General features: G+C 38.6%; 1 non-coding gene and 1 pseudogene across 1 annotated transcript; both read left to right on the top strand.

Moving 5' to 3' along the window:
• Positions 1–852: 852 nt before the first annotated feature.
• LOC131316401 (uncharacterized) lies at positions 853–13,478 on the top strand (annotated as a pseudogene).
• On the top strand, positions 9,909–10,016 carry LOC131318246 (small nucleolar RNA snoR100). Its single transcript, XR_009197577.1, has one exon. It is a non-coding gene; the product is annotated as a small nucleolar RNA snoR100 (small nucleolar RNA).
• Positions 13,479–14,655: the final 1,177 nt, after the last annotated feature.

The raw sequence follows: 14,655 nt of genomic DNA, 5'->3' as shown, positions 1-14,655 counted from the left end.
TCTTATACTTGTTTGAATTGCGTGCGTGAGTACGTAGAGTCTACTTGTTGCTCCTACTTGCTTGTCATGGTGAACATTAAACTAATCCAAGACTTGAGATAGATAGATACCTCCAACTACTAAATATGCAAATTCAAAATGGCATGCATATACGTTATTGTAAAAATTTACGTTGGAGACATGCATCGTAAATATCTATCAAAAAACCTACTATAACGTTTTCGCAATGGATGTGGGTCACCCATCAAATTTACTATCCCATTATGAGTATGAATATATATATTTTATATAATTAGAATATGATGAATTTGTTTGGTATCAGTAGCAATGCTGCAATAGTACTTGAGGCCTTATGACTCCAATATTAAATCAAACTTGGAGTAGTAGTAATGTTAGTTACAAATTAATACTCCAATACCGTGCTAATTATCCATGAATATATACTCCATTATGCATGGTTCACATTTCATATGCAGCAGTAATAATGTATACATGGAGCTACCCTGCCCGCCCTTATTTATCATGGAAAAAGCTTACCCGAAGTGCAGGCCCATGATGGACTTAACCCAACCCACATTTGATGGGCATTCCATATGTGTATTTGGGCTTTCTGTCCTATGGGCCAGAATTGCCATCTGATGATGACACCTTGGGTGTTGTGGCGCTTTAGTTGGCTGGCACATACATGGAAACAAGGCAGGCAAACTAGCTAGCTAGCCCTCGATCGGACGGACCATGCAGGTAGATTAGATGCATCAATCAAGGCTCTCGCTATATCTACTAGGACCCATTATTTCCACTTGAACCTTTTTCAGGGCTCCTGAATCGCCAGCCTCTGTTCTTTCATTCTTTGAACTCTGAAGCCTTCGACTTCGCGCACCCAAAAACCCAACAGAAAAGAAAATCACACACAATCACAGAGAGAAAGAGAGAGAGAGAGGGAGGGAGATGGTGAAAGTTCGGATGAACACGGCCGATGTGACCGCAGAGGTCAAGTGCTTGCGACGTTTAATCGGAATGCGCTGTTCCAACGTCTACGATCTCTCTCCTAAGGTCACAGATACATTATACTATAATTATAAACCTCACCTTGTGTTTATATTGGATTGTCTGTTTGAGTGAGTGGTCGATTGATAATTGATATGAAAGGGGAATTTAGTCGGCTTGTTTGATATATCCATTACTATTATTGTGTTGCAGACTTATGTGTTCAAGCTTATGAATAGTAGCGGAGTTATTGAATCTGGAGAGAGCGAGAAGGTGTTACTGTTGATGGAAAGTGGTGTAAGATTGCATACAACCGCTTACGTTCGGTGAGGCCCTTCTTTCCATAGAGCTTTGTGCACTCTCTTTCCTTGCGAGAAACTTAAAAACTTTTCTGAATTGTTATAGCTTGGTGTATATGATATAGAGGCCAACCCACTAATTGCCATTTGGTTTTGAGTTAGATGATTTAACATGGCATTGCTAGGCTCTCAGAGGCTTTTGCGAAAAACTCTCTGGATTGACTCTTGCTTGGTCTACTCTATAAGAGAACTTTGTTTCGGTTCAATCCGTTTGTCCCATAACAGTTAATTGTTGCCTCCAAAATCAGTATGATCTTGGGTGGGCTCTCCACTCATTTCCATTTAAAGCTTATGCATTTAAAGCTTCTACCTGCTCAACCCAATGTAATTGCATGGCTTAGTTGTGCTGGGTTGAATTTTTCAGAGTTGAACCAAAATAGTAGATACTGAAAAGTAAGATTGGTGAATTAGGTCTTTAGTGTATACTCAAGGCTAAATGGGTAAAATTGACAAGAGGAACGTGGAAAAAGATTGTGTAGAAATGGATCTTGTTGTGTTCTCTTTGCTTGTAACAAAAAGAAATAATGAGTGAGCTTGGTCTTTTGGCTTCTGCTATTTTTCTAGGGATAAAAGTAATCCTCCTTCTGGTTTTACTCTCAAACTGAGGAAGCACATACGTACGAGGAGGCTTGTGGATGTGCGGCAGCTTGGATATGATCGAGTATAACCTTGATTGAACTTTTTATTTACATGCAAATTAGTTTGGATTCTGTGTTGTGCTTTGATTGCTTATTTACTACATGAATATCAATGTATCTCTCTCTTTTTTTTAATCTAATTTTCAGATAATCCTATTTCAATTTGGACTGGGCGCTAATGCGCATTACATTATTTTGGAGTTGTACGCCCAAGGAAATATTCTCCTCACAGACTCTGAGTTTATGGTTCTGACTCTTCTCCGGTCACACAGGTTGGTGGTGCATAATTGAAGTTCATTCTCTCTTGTTGCAGCATATTGATTCTTAACATGTCTTTTTGCTTCTATGTACATGTGAACGCCGGTATGAATCCATGTGCGCAGATGTGTTCTATAATTCCTTTGATCTATAATTTCCATTTCCATTTAAATGTTGTGGAGATATGGACCATATGGCAGTGAAAAAATAAACTCACATTGCTCCAATTTTATGTCCTCGCTGGTTTGATCATATTTAGTTATGAGTAATGATGAGCTATCATGATTCATGTTGGTTGTGGAAACATTACCCAGGCAGGGTTAAATATTAAGTGAGGTTCAATACATGTATGGAAAGTTTCTGCATGTATTTAGAGTCTTAGACGGTATTTGGATTTTAATCATTATGTAGGTAAAAGCAAACTTTTATTTATATCTTCAGCATGGAGCGTGTGGACATGCATTTACTTGGGGGGATTCCATGGCATATGAGTATAGTAGGCTTGTGTGAACAAGTGGCCCTTGACAGAGTTCAATGGAGGAAAAAGATTCATGTAGCCGACCCCAAGTGATTGGGACATAAGGCTCGGTTTGGTTTGATTTGATTCCATGGTATATGTGTTGCTGCACTACTTTATTGTGTTGCGGGTTAAATGTCTGTACTGTTCTAATTTTAGTTATGTAACAACGATTTGTTTGATGTGGACTATTTGGCGTGAAAGGAATTCGAGATGCTTTGAAGGGATTGAAAGGCCCTTGTTTAGAATCAAAAGCTTTGTGGTTACTAGCTTGTATGGTTGGGATAAGGGAGATTGTAATCCCGCTTTTGATCAGTTTTTAGTTTGGTTCGAGCTTTTTTTTGTCAAGTAGGATCGATGTATAGGGCCTTTTTGTGGTGGTGGCCTTTTTGTATTCGGGCGGCATTCCCTTAATGCCAAGTTTCTAATATATTTACTTACTTATCAAAAAAAAAACAACGATTTGCTAATCATAGGGATGATGACAAAGGGTTTGCAATCATGTCACGTCATCGCTACCCGGTTGAAATCTGCCGAGTTTTTGAGCGGACTACCATTACAAAGCTGGTGGATGCCTTTGCATCTTTGAAGGAAGTTGATCACAATGACCATACTGAGAGGAATGAAGGTGGAATGAATGATTCTAGTGAGACCAAAGGAAAGCAAGGGAATCGCAAAAGTGGGAAATTATCCGACTCTTAACAAATCTTCGACTGATGGTTCCCGAGCCAAACAAGCCACGCTGAAGGCTTTTCTTGGTGAGGCATTGGGTTATGGACCCCAACTGTCCGAGCATATTATTCTTGATGCTGGTCTGCTTCCAAATACAAAAGTTGGCCTGGATTTCAATTTCAACAATGGTACACTTCAGGTTCTGACCCAAGCTGTTGCCAAGTTTGAGGACTGGTTAAAGGACATTATATCAGGTGATAGAATTCCAGAAGGATACATCTTAATGCAACAAAAGACTTTGGGCAAGAAGGAATATGCCACAGTTGAATCAGGAAGCTCTGCCCAGGTTTCTTCAAATTTTCTCTGCATGCATTTTGTGTTTTGTATCCAACAATGAACTGGAATCCGTTTCTTTTCTTTTTTCTTGATGGTCCTTCATCCAGTCATAGATTTACAGGTGATTTTATTGCGTGGTAATATTTTAGTCTTCTAACTTCTTTTGCAGATCTATGCGAATTCTGCCCCTTATTATTGAACCAGTTCAAGTCAAGGGACTCCGTTAAGTTTGAGACATTCAATGTGGCTTTGGATGAGTTTTACAGTAAAATTGAGGGTCAGCGGGTTGAACAACAGCAAAAAGCAAAAGAGGGATCTGCAATGCAGAAACTCAACAAAATTCGTGCGGATCAGGTCTACAGTTCATTAATATTTGTTTTTCTTTGAAGTTTGTGAGACTATTAAACTGTTCTAGATCCTTTGGTCTGAGGGAATTTCCCTTTGCTTTCTAGCCCGTCTTTCAGTCGTTTGATTAACTTATTGACATTTGTCTTAAGTTTTGGTTTTACATCTATTGATACCTAATTTGGGTGATGTGGGGAACTCAACTCTTGTGGGGCTAGTACAAAGCCCCAATGGACTGTGGGACTGGTCACCCATAGTTAGTTGAGGTGCATGTAAGCAGACCCAGACAACCTTAGTTATTGCAATTTGTTGTAGGGGAGCCAAACGCAATAATTATAGTCTGGTGTGGTTTGGTGTGTCTGGGTCATCATATATGGAGTGTTTGACAGATCTACATGTTTCCAATGCTCAAATAGGCCAAAAGGAGGACTATAGGGAAATGAGAATCGAAGTATCAGGACTCATTATGTTCATATTGTAAGACAATTAAACTTAAAAGTTAAAACACAGCGGAAATTGAAATTACTAACCTCCTGCCATTGTTGTTCAAGTGGAACAGCCTCACACTGACTAGGTATAGGTGTCTTCTAACCTATGCAGGACTTTATGCCTTGATTGATGGATATCATAGGCTTTTATAGATGCTAGGTTAGGGACCCTCTACCTCCTCAAGACTCTTTAGTTTCCTTCCACGAAACTCAAACTAATGTAATCTTTGACTGTCACCAGTCAAGTGTGGACTGCCATTGCTGATCTATTGTGCATTCCCCTGGGTCTTGTCCTTTGGTCTCAGAAGATTGCCTGGTTCTGCTCTAATTTCAAAGGAAAGGGTTTCCCTAATCTTGTAAGGAGACTTGCTTTTGCTGCTGCAGTTTAGTTTGTTTGGCAAGAGAGGAATCATAGAATTTTTCAAGGCATCCAAAAGCCTCCTTCAGCTGTTGATGGGTAGGTCCGATTTGAAGTCAGGTTAAAAGCTTCCCAAAGCAGGAATGTGAAGCCTACCTCTTTATCCTCTCAGCTCTGCCAGAATTGACTCATTTCTCTCTAGTTGTTTCTATTGAATAGGCTTTAGTTTCTTATATCCTTGTATAGACACATGCCTTTGATTCTTTGTACCTCTTGAGGATTTTTCCTTCTGAAAAACTGGACGCCGATTGTCATGCTAGAATAATGTACTAGCACCATCAGCAATTATATGCTTAACAAAAGCTCTCGCTATACCAATAACATTGAACAGCTTTCTCCTGGTCCAAGAACATGAAAAAGGCAGCTTCATGATATATAGTCCAGAGCCACTGGTTTTCTATGATATATTTGTAACTCCACTTAACCCATAAAGATTTTTGCTTGAAAACAATGGTCCATAGATGTCTCATTATAGCTGCATTGTTCCAATTGTTAATCTTCCTAAGACCTAGGCATCCTTCCTTTTTTGGTCTACATGTCCCAAGCAATCTTGTTTGAGTCCCTATACTTTTCAGTATCAGTCCAGAGGAAGTTCCTAAGGAGTTCAATGTGCTGACTTCTGGACTTGGATGGATGAAGTGCATGGTCCAAATGACCTGCATGCTGAAAAGAACAGAGCTAATAATTTGGAATCTACCAGCTCAGGAGTTTTATTAGCCCACTTAGTAACCCTAGCTGTGATCTTGCCAAATGATAAAGAGAACAATCAGAGGCTGAAAGCTTGGTGGATATAAGGGGAACCCCAAGTATCTAACACGAAGAGAGCCTGGTGAAACCGATCAACCACGGAGATCGAGCTTATCAGCTCAGAGATACCAGCGACAAAAATTCCACTATTATTCTTGTTGGGCTGAAGACCAGAAAACTTATACTAGATCTCAAGCAAAGCACTTTGCAGTATGCACAATCTGAAAGGACTGATCATCAAGATTGCGGAGAATGAACAAGCCATTTGCAAAATGGATGTGAGTGATCCCCAGCTCATGACACTTTGGGTGGAAGTAAAATTGACCAGCAGCAATGTGGTGTTGCAAATTCCTGGAAGGATCTACATATATGTTTCTTCTTGGTTTTAGTTTTTGGCATCCCTTATCAATTTTTATTATTATTCCAATATCATAGTGAAGCATTCTAGCATCAAATGTTGTTGTAAAAATTAAAATATATCTATGATCTATATTTGGTTGTAGGAAAACCGTGTCCATACACTGAAGAAAGAAGTTGACCGTTCCATAACAATGGCTGAACTGATAGAATATAACTTGGAAGATGTTGATGCTGCTATTTTGGCGGTTCGTGTAGCTCTGGCAAATGGTATGAGTTGGGAAGATCTAGCTCGTATGGTGAAAGATGAGAAGAAATCTGGAAATCCGGTGGCAGGCCTCATTGAAAAGCTTTATCCTGAAAGAAATTGCATGACACTGCTTTTGAGCAACAATCTTGATGAAATGGAGGATGATGAAAAGACACAACCTGTGGAAAAGGTGTTACTCGACATTCCAATTTGGAAATTGCATGACTCTGATTTTGAGCAACAAACTGTCTATGCCATGCTCACTGTTGCTTTTGGAAACTTATCTCTTTGCAAAAAGGATCAAGTACATGCATGTAGTTTACTTTTAACTTCAAAAGTTGTCAATTCTATTTTTAAAAATGTCTTACAAGCACAAGGTCAGTTGGGGGAAATTGCTTACGTTTCGGCTGTTTCTTCTATTTCCATAGCTTTTGTTTTTGTGGTCAATTTTTAATACCACTTGGTCTTTTGTGTCATCGGATTCATTAAACATCTTAGCTTTATATTCCATGGTAGGTATTTACTTGATGTTGGCATAAATTTGCACTTTCCAGGTAGAAATTGATCTGGCACTCTCAGCCCATGCTAATGCTCGGAGATGGTATGAACAGAAGAAAAAACAGGAAAGCAAACAGGAAAAGACAATAAGTGCTCATGAAAAAGCCTTCAAAGCTGCTGAGAGGAAGACCCGGCTCCAGCTTTCACAGGTAAATGCAGCCTGCACGTTGCTATGCTTTTCTATTTGCTTGAACGCCTGCTAATGCTAGTATATCTGTTAGGTAAATTCCACGGGTATTAAGCAGACGTTCAGTTTATGACCAACAACGTGAGAGTTGTATGGAAATGGTTCACCCACTGCATTTGCCACTCCTGAATCTATTCTGTTTGTGGTTGACTGGTTGCTAAAATTTCATGGAACCAATAAAATTTTCTGTTAGTATGCAGGGTTGATTTTGCTGTACTTTGAAGTAAATTGCCAAAAAATCAATCAAATTCAATTGAGTTGCTAAATCTACAGTCCATCTGAAAACGTGGCCTCCACCAGTAAATGGATTGACAAAAGTACATAGCTTGGTTTTCTTCTGTCCACATCTGTGCTGTAGGTCTTGATCACCCGTTCACTTCTCAAGACAGAAAAACTCCTACTCACCTGCCCAATGAGTGTCATTAATTTAAAAAACAATTTTCTTGATTTTTCAACGCGTTTGGATTATTTGTTCTTGGTATATCATAGTAACTAATGCGGATGCCAAAAGTTAATGACATCGTCTTGTGCTCAAGGAAGAAAAAATATTAGTATTTGCATCACGTTGGTTAATATTATGGTGACCTCTGGTTTAACTTAAAATGTCTCCATCTTATGGCTTGAAGTTAATGTCTAAGATTGGTGTCAATGTCATTCTAGCAAAGGGTGTTATTTGTTCTTCTTCATACCAACTTTTATAGATCTCATTTGGGAACGCTTTACAGCCTTTACAAAAATTTGGTTTGCACATAGAATGACTGACTATCTTCTCAGCTAAAACATAAAGAAATATAGATGACTATTTTTGGCAGTTTAGCTTGTTTTTTCACTGTTGTTTGCACATGTAAATGACTTACTATCTCCTCATTTAAAACAGAAAAGAATATAGATGACTACTTGCAGTTTATTGTTATTGTCACTATTATTTTGTTCATAGATAAGGAGAAGATGTTTTTTTCCTTGGTAGCAAGTTCTTTCTTACTATAATTTACAGGAGAAAACTGTTGCTGCAATTACACATATGCGAAAGGTTCATTGGTTTGAGAAATTCAATTGGTTTATCAGCAGTGAGAATTATTTGATTATCAGTGGACGAGATGCTCAACAGAATGAGATGATTGTTAAGCGTTATATGTCAAAAGGAGATCTGTAAGTTAACAAGGCATTCATCAGTTAATTTGTTTTTTATGCAGAATGTTTTCCATTACTTTGATTTGAGGATGCAGTTACTTTATATATCTGTTTTTGGTGGATTTGGGGTGTTGGGGGTTGACAAAACAGGTATATCCATGCTGATCTACATGGAGCTTCTAGCACTGTGATCAAGAATCACAAGCCTGAACACCCTGTACCTCCCCTCACACTGAACCAAGCTGGATGTTTCACTGTTAGTTGCTTATCTTTCTATTTTCATGTATTCTCTTTCAATTGGCAATCTGTAAGGTTGAGATCATTCAGCATAATATCATTTGGAATTTAGGTTTGTCACAGTCAGGCATGGGATTCAAAGATTGTCACCAGTGCCTGGTGGGTATATCCTCACCAAGTGAGCAAAACTGCTCCTACTGGGGAATATCTTACTGTAGGAAGTTTCATGATTCGTGGGAAGAAGAACTTTCTTCCTCCACATCCTCTCATAATGGGGTTTGGGATGTTGTTTCGCTTGGACGAGAGTTCCTTGGGATCTCATTTGAATGAAAGGAGGATAAGAGGTGATGAGGAAGGGATAAATGAGAACGAAGAAAGTGGCCCTTTCAAAGAAATATCTGATTCTGATTCAGAGGAGGAAGTTCCAATTGAAAAACATACACCAGAAAGAAGCTAAGAGTCATCAACAGATCCTAGGAAGCTTATATTGGGAGGCTTATCTTTGGAGGTTGGCTCTGGTAATGGCTTGAGGTCCTCTGAATTTAAAGCTATCGATTCAGATGAAGTTTCGGTTGAAGAGAGTACTAACTTGAAGGATTTTGATGATAAGAAGGTGGCTGAAACTCCACTAGAGAGTGTGGCCTCTGTCTCCCCGCAGCTTGAGGATATACTTGACAGAGCTCTCGAACTTGGAGCTGCTTCAATCTCTGTTGAAGATTATGGGCGCCTTGCTGATCAAGTAAATTCTACAGGAGAACATAGCCGTGAAGATGAAAGGCCAATGGTAAGAGAGAAACCTTATATCTCAAAAGCTGAAAGAAGAAAGCTCAAGAAAGGAGAGAGTAGTAGTATTGCGGGAGAAAGTGTTGAGCATGAAAAAGAAAATGTAGAAGATAAGAAGAGTATTGAAGTGAGTCAGCCTGACAAAAATGATCAAAATATGAAGCAAGGTGGTGGTGGAAAAGTCAGTCGTGGGCAGAGGAGCAAACTCAAGAAGCTGAAGGAGAAATATGCAAATCAAGACGAGGAAGAAAGGAGCATTCGCATGGCTTTACTGGCTGTGAGTATGATAACTTGCAGTATTACACCTGTTTTATATTCACTTGTGTGTTTTTGCCAAAGGTACCATTGCTATGTTAGTATGGCAGATTACTACAAGGGGTGTCAAGGCTGTTTCATCTGGTCAAACCAAAGACATCACCCTTGGGACCAACCCAAGGGGATTAATACTATCCGAGCTGTAGCTCGTTGGCTAGCATTACACCTTAATTGATCACTGGACCATTGAAAATGTCCCTCTCTCTGTGGTCTTATGGGCTCACATTGCATGGTAATTAGTTTGAGTTTATGGTCTCTAGTCTTTGCAAATTCATATCACTATCAGGGCTTTCTTGCTGCTGTGCATACCGATGCTCTGAACTATCAATGAAGGAAGCACGGTAATGTTCACAGAAATTAAATTGGGTCTTTAGGCCTGCACTCTCTGATGCTATTTGGCTTTGATTAGTGGGTATGGTTTTGCAACAAAACAGGTATAGGGGGGCCACTGTTTCAGTGGTATTCCGAGAGCAGCCACTTTGTGCATATTGCCAAAAGGTTAGGTCTGTCTCCAATCCTCCCCCGCCCATACCGCCAATGATTGGGGACAACATGGGTTCTGATGTTGATGTTGTTGTCAGGGCTTTTTTGCCTTACAGGCAGTGCTAGGCTAATATGAAGTTTCAGGGACTGGGTAGCACAAGCTTGATTCATGATCTCGAAAACGCGCTTTTGTTGTTATGATGCTATTCTGAAAATTCTGGGAAACATTTGGGGTACCTTTGGAAAACGGATTCAGATTCAGTACAAGTTGGAAATTTACGGGAAACTTCAGAGCCAGTAAGGAGGAATTGGGAAGAATCTCAACTGAAACTATTTGCAAACTCTATAAGAATTTTCTATCTGATGATTTTTTCAATGCCCAAATTGCCCACAAAGAATTGCTTCCGTTTTTAATCTCTCAAGTACTTGTCCATTCTTCAACTCCTCCCGATTGCTTCACCTTTTAGTTTGAACAGTACGGGCTTAATTTTTTTGAATTCTCATAGCTTGCGCCCTGTGTGCATGCCAAATAAAACTAAAAGTACAAGGCTTCTTATTTGTTCCTATGTGCTTCCTGTAGTAATCAATAAGTGATATTTTAATTTTCTTTTTGATTTCCCTTGAGTATCCATTGAAGTATGGGTATATGCTTCCTTATGTTCTTTTACTTTTCCCTTTCTGTTTGCAAAAGTTTATGGCTTGTTGCTAGTAATCCCATTATGTTCCTCATTAGATTGTCAGACATTTCTTGTTTTTCGTTTCTCGAAGAGTTTTAGCTGCGTGCGTCCCACTTCCATTTCCCAGTTGTTTCTGTCTGCTTCCTAGAATAGTAACTATGATTTTGGAGCCCTGTGGAGGTTATTTCCCAGAAATATCCTCTTGGGATACCCTTAAATTGTTGCATGCTTTAGTTAGTTATACTTAGTATATTGAAGGTATTTCTCGGACTAAGATTAAGTATAGTTTGGATAACGTGTCAGCAACTTATCTGGTGGCTGTTTATTTAGGTATAATCATGTATTTATGCTGGAGTGCTGCTGTCAGTTGTGTTCTAGGTATGATTAATGGACCAAGCCTCAGATTGAGATAACAGCATATTAGCATGTACTATAAGGCCCTGTTTGATAGTCAGATAGTATTGATAACAGAACGTATCCAATTTTACCCTATTTCTGAACACATTGTAATAGCTTCTAGTTTGCTGTTAGCCTGTTATGTGACTTAAACCTTAGGACGAGATGTAATATACACCCTCCTGCGGTTTATCTTGTTCCCACTATTCCATTGTAGTTAGTTGTATACAACTATAGATTTGTGTGAATGTCTAGCATTCTTTCAGCTACATATATATGACTTTTCATTGTATTATTGCTTTTATTTCTCCCGCTTCCTGAATCCCATGTGTGCTCCTCTGTTATCATGACGTGCCTTGTGATTTTCTCTTCCATAGAATAATGTCTATGATATATTGTCAATGCACAATAGATACCTTGTTTTCCCAATTTTTATGGTCAACCACTAGTCACTGTATTCCTGACAAAACTATTAATTTTCAGTCGGCTGGAAAAGTACAAAAGAATGATAAGGACTCGGAGAATGAAAAATCAAGCACAGGAAAAGGCACAACACCCACTACAGGTATGTTTTCATATAATAGTTAAAATTCTCTCATTTGCATAGCTTTAGTGACACTGTTATCTGATTGTTTAAATTCACACCTGTGTTTCCAATTGTCATCATTGGGTAAATGGTGAGTTTGTTGTTAAGGATGACTTCTATCATCCTTCCTAGTGTACCGGGTCAAAGAGATTCCTGTATGTCCTCTTTTGTAATGTTTACTCGTCATACTTTCCTCTACTGTCTGGTTAAGGTCAAGTTTTTGCGTATCTGATTATAGATTATCTATTTGAAGTGACTTTAGCTCCCTTCTTGTTGTTTTGGGCAATGGTAGGGGCAGAAGATGCTGCCAAAATATGTTATAGATGTAAAAAGCCAGGTCATCTGTCTCGGGATTGTCAAGAACATCTTGATGAAGCAGTACATGGTCATTCCAATGGTGAATTTGGGGATAATGGCCATGCTAGTGTCGGTAATGGTGCCGATGTGATGGACAAGATAGCCATGGAGGAAGACGACATCCACGAGATAGGTGAAGAAGAGAAAGGCAAATTAACCGATGTTGATTACTTGACTGGGAATCCACTGCCTACTGATATTCTCTTATACGCCGTGCCTGTTTGTGGTCCATATAGTGCCCTGCAGTCCTATAAATATCGTGTGAAGATTATTCCCGGAACTGCAAAGAGACGAAAAGGTATCCAAAAGTACAGTCTTTTCAACATATGATATCATTCTTCAACTGTTCATAACTTAATGGTTCTATCTTTTCGAGAAGATGGATATCCTTCTTGTGTTCTTTTTTTTCCTTGTTCTCCTGTATAGAAATACTCTGAAAATTTTATTTAGTTGCAACTTGCAAGAGTAAAGCTATATTTCGATATAGGATTTGGGTGATGAAATTAAAAAAGAGAGAGAGGTTAAATCCTTTAACTTTTCCATTTCCTTTTCCTTTACCTACCCAGATCCTTGATCCATATGCAGCCTAAATGAAATGTATCAGCTGATGGGATGAGCTAGAACTGTTCTAACTATTGTTGGTCCGTGTTGTTTGTGCAGCTGCAAAAACAGCAATGAACTTGTTTAGTCACATCCCAGAAGCGTTGAACAGGGAGAAGGAATTGATGAAGGCATGTACGGATCCTGAGCTTGTTGCTGCAATTGTTGGAAATGTGAAAATCACAGCCGCGGGACTTACTCAGCTGAAGCAAAAGCAAAAGAAAGGGAAGAAGACCAACAAAGGAAGTTAGCTTTAGCTCTTTGGGGATATACGTACTGAAGTTTCACTAACTGGGATGCATGTTACATTGGTCACTGTACCTGTGATAGAAAGCCCGTACTCTTAAGTTAAGGTTTTGTCAGATCATATACGCTGTAAAGACAGGATTAAGGACATAAAATTACTCTAGGAAAATGTTCAGCTGGCCCCTTAGCTGTTGTTGATCGATCATAGCATAAGAGCTAGTACTAGTTTGGCTCCTTGTGCTTTGGAGAGAGAGAGAGATGTGTGGAACAGCAGGACAGCTTCACGACTATGTAATCGAATCAAAATCCTTGAATGCAGATCTAGTGCAATGATTAGCATAATAATCTGTTGCAATGAACAGCACTCTAGATGGACAAATGACACCATAATACTCTCGAAGGGAAAAATGACACCATAAGTACCATGTTTTTTGTCGTTCTTTTCTTGTCTCACGTGTGCAGATGAAGGAACTAGTTGTAATAGTATTGTAAACCTGGTGAAATATCCATTTGCAGATTTATATCATATATTTTGAGGTATTCATTAATCTGCCATTATATATTTTTAGCATTCACAGAATGACCCATTTGTTCACGAGCCTATCGAGCTAAATAACAATATGCTTAAGTTTGGCTTGAATTCATAAACAAAAGAAAAAACATGATTGAGCTTGATTTATATTTTTAATAAACGAATTTGAACAAGCCAAAAATCGAGCCGAACTCGAGCTATTTGGTTCGTTTAGCAGTCCTAAGTGCCTCCTAAAAAGTTGATATAAATGAAATTCAAAAATGCATTCAACCATTTCTTTCTCTACCACTACCCTCCACACCGCCACTAATGTCATATCCATCACCACCACAACCACCCTACCACCACCACCATCTCTGCCACCACCACCACCATCACCACTTCTTCCATCACTCCACCACCACCACCACTCTCACCGCCGCACCACCACCCCCACCCCCACCATTACCACTCCATCACTACCACAAAAATACATGGTGACCATTAGTAAAATTAAAGGAGAATCACTATAACTAATGGAATTAAAATTAATTCATTATTTAGTATTGATTCAGTGCTTAAAATGTTTATTAAACAGTTTTTAGCTTGAAAAATTCAACATTCAACTTTCGGTACTTAATAGCTTTCACTTTTTTGCTAAAAGCACAAGAAAATTGTATTTGCTTGTGTGAGTTTCTCCTCTTACGGCACTTCATTATGCATATAATTTTCCATTTCCTTTTCTTTCTTGCTAGATTCTTACAAAACTTTTTATTTTATTCAAATGCATAGAAGAAATTTTTTTTTTTTTTTCCCTTTTCTTTTCTTTGACTACCCTTTCTTTCATTTTTACTTTTCAGCATAATTTTTTTTCTAGTTAAATGGACCCAAACAAACAACTTTTGCCAAAATAAAAGGAAAATAGTAATTTTCACTCTTCTTTTTTACAATCTAATCCTTTTTTTTGTCTTTGTCATCATGAATTTATAATGTATATTGTCCTTGGATGTGTGAAAACTATATTGAAAAAAGGAAAATGTAGTAAATTCACTTGTATAAATATAAAAATGGGAGTGGGGATCATAAAAAAGCAGATTGAAATCATTTCCTAAATAAAAACACCAAAAATGGGGCAAATGCTAGTACCTTATTGTTGCGTGGACGATATTGCCCCTTCAGTTAAAAGACCCGACCCGACCCACGTGAGAAGGGGGCA

The sequence above is a fragment of the Rhododendron vialii genome, chromosome 2a, assembly GCF_030253575.1.
Source record: "Rhododendron vialii isolate Sample 1 chromosome 2a, ASM3025357v1".
In the NCBI taxonomy this organism is placed as follows: Eukaryota; Viridiplantae; Streptophyta; class Magnoliopsida; order Ericales; family Ericaceae; genus Rhododendron; species Rhododendron vialii.
The sequence above is the reverse complement of the archived record's forward strand: the minus strand, read 5'-3'. Positions and strand labels throughout refer to the sequence as shown.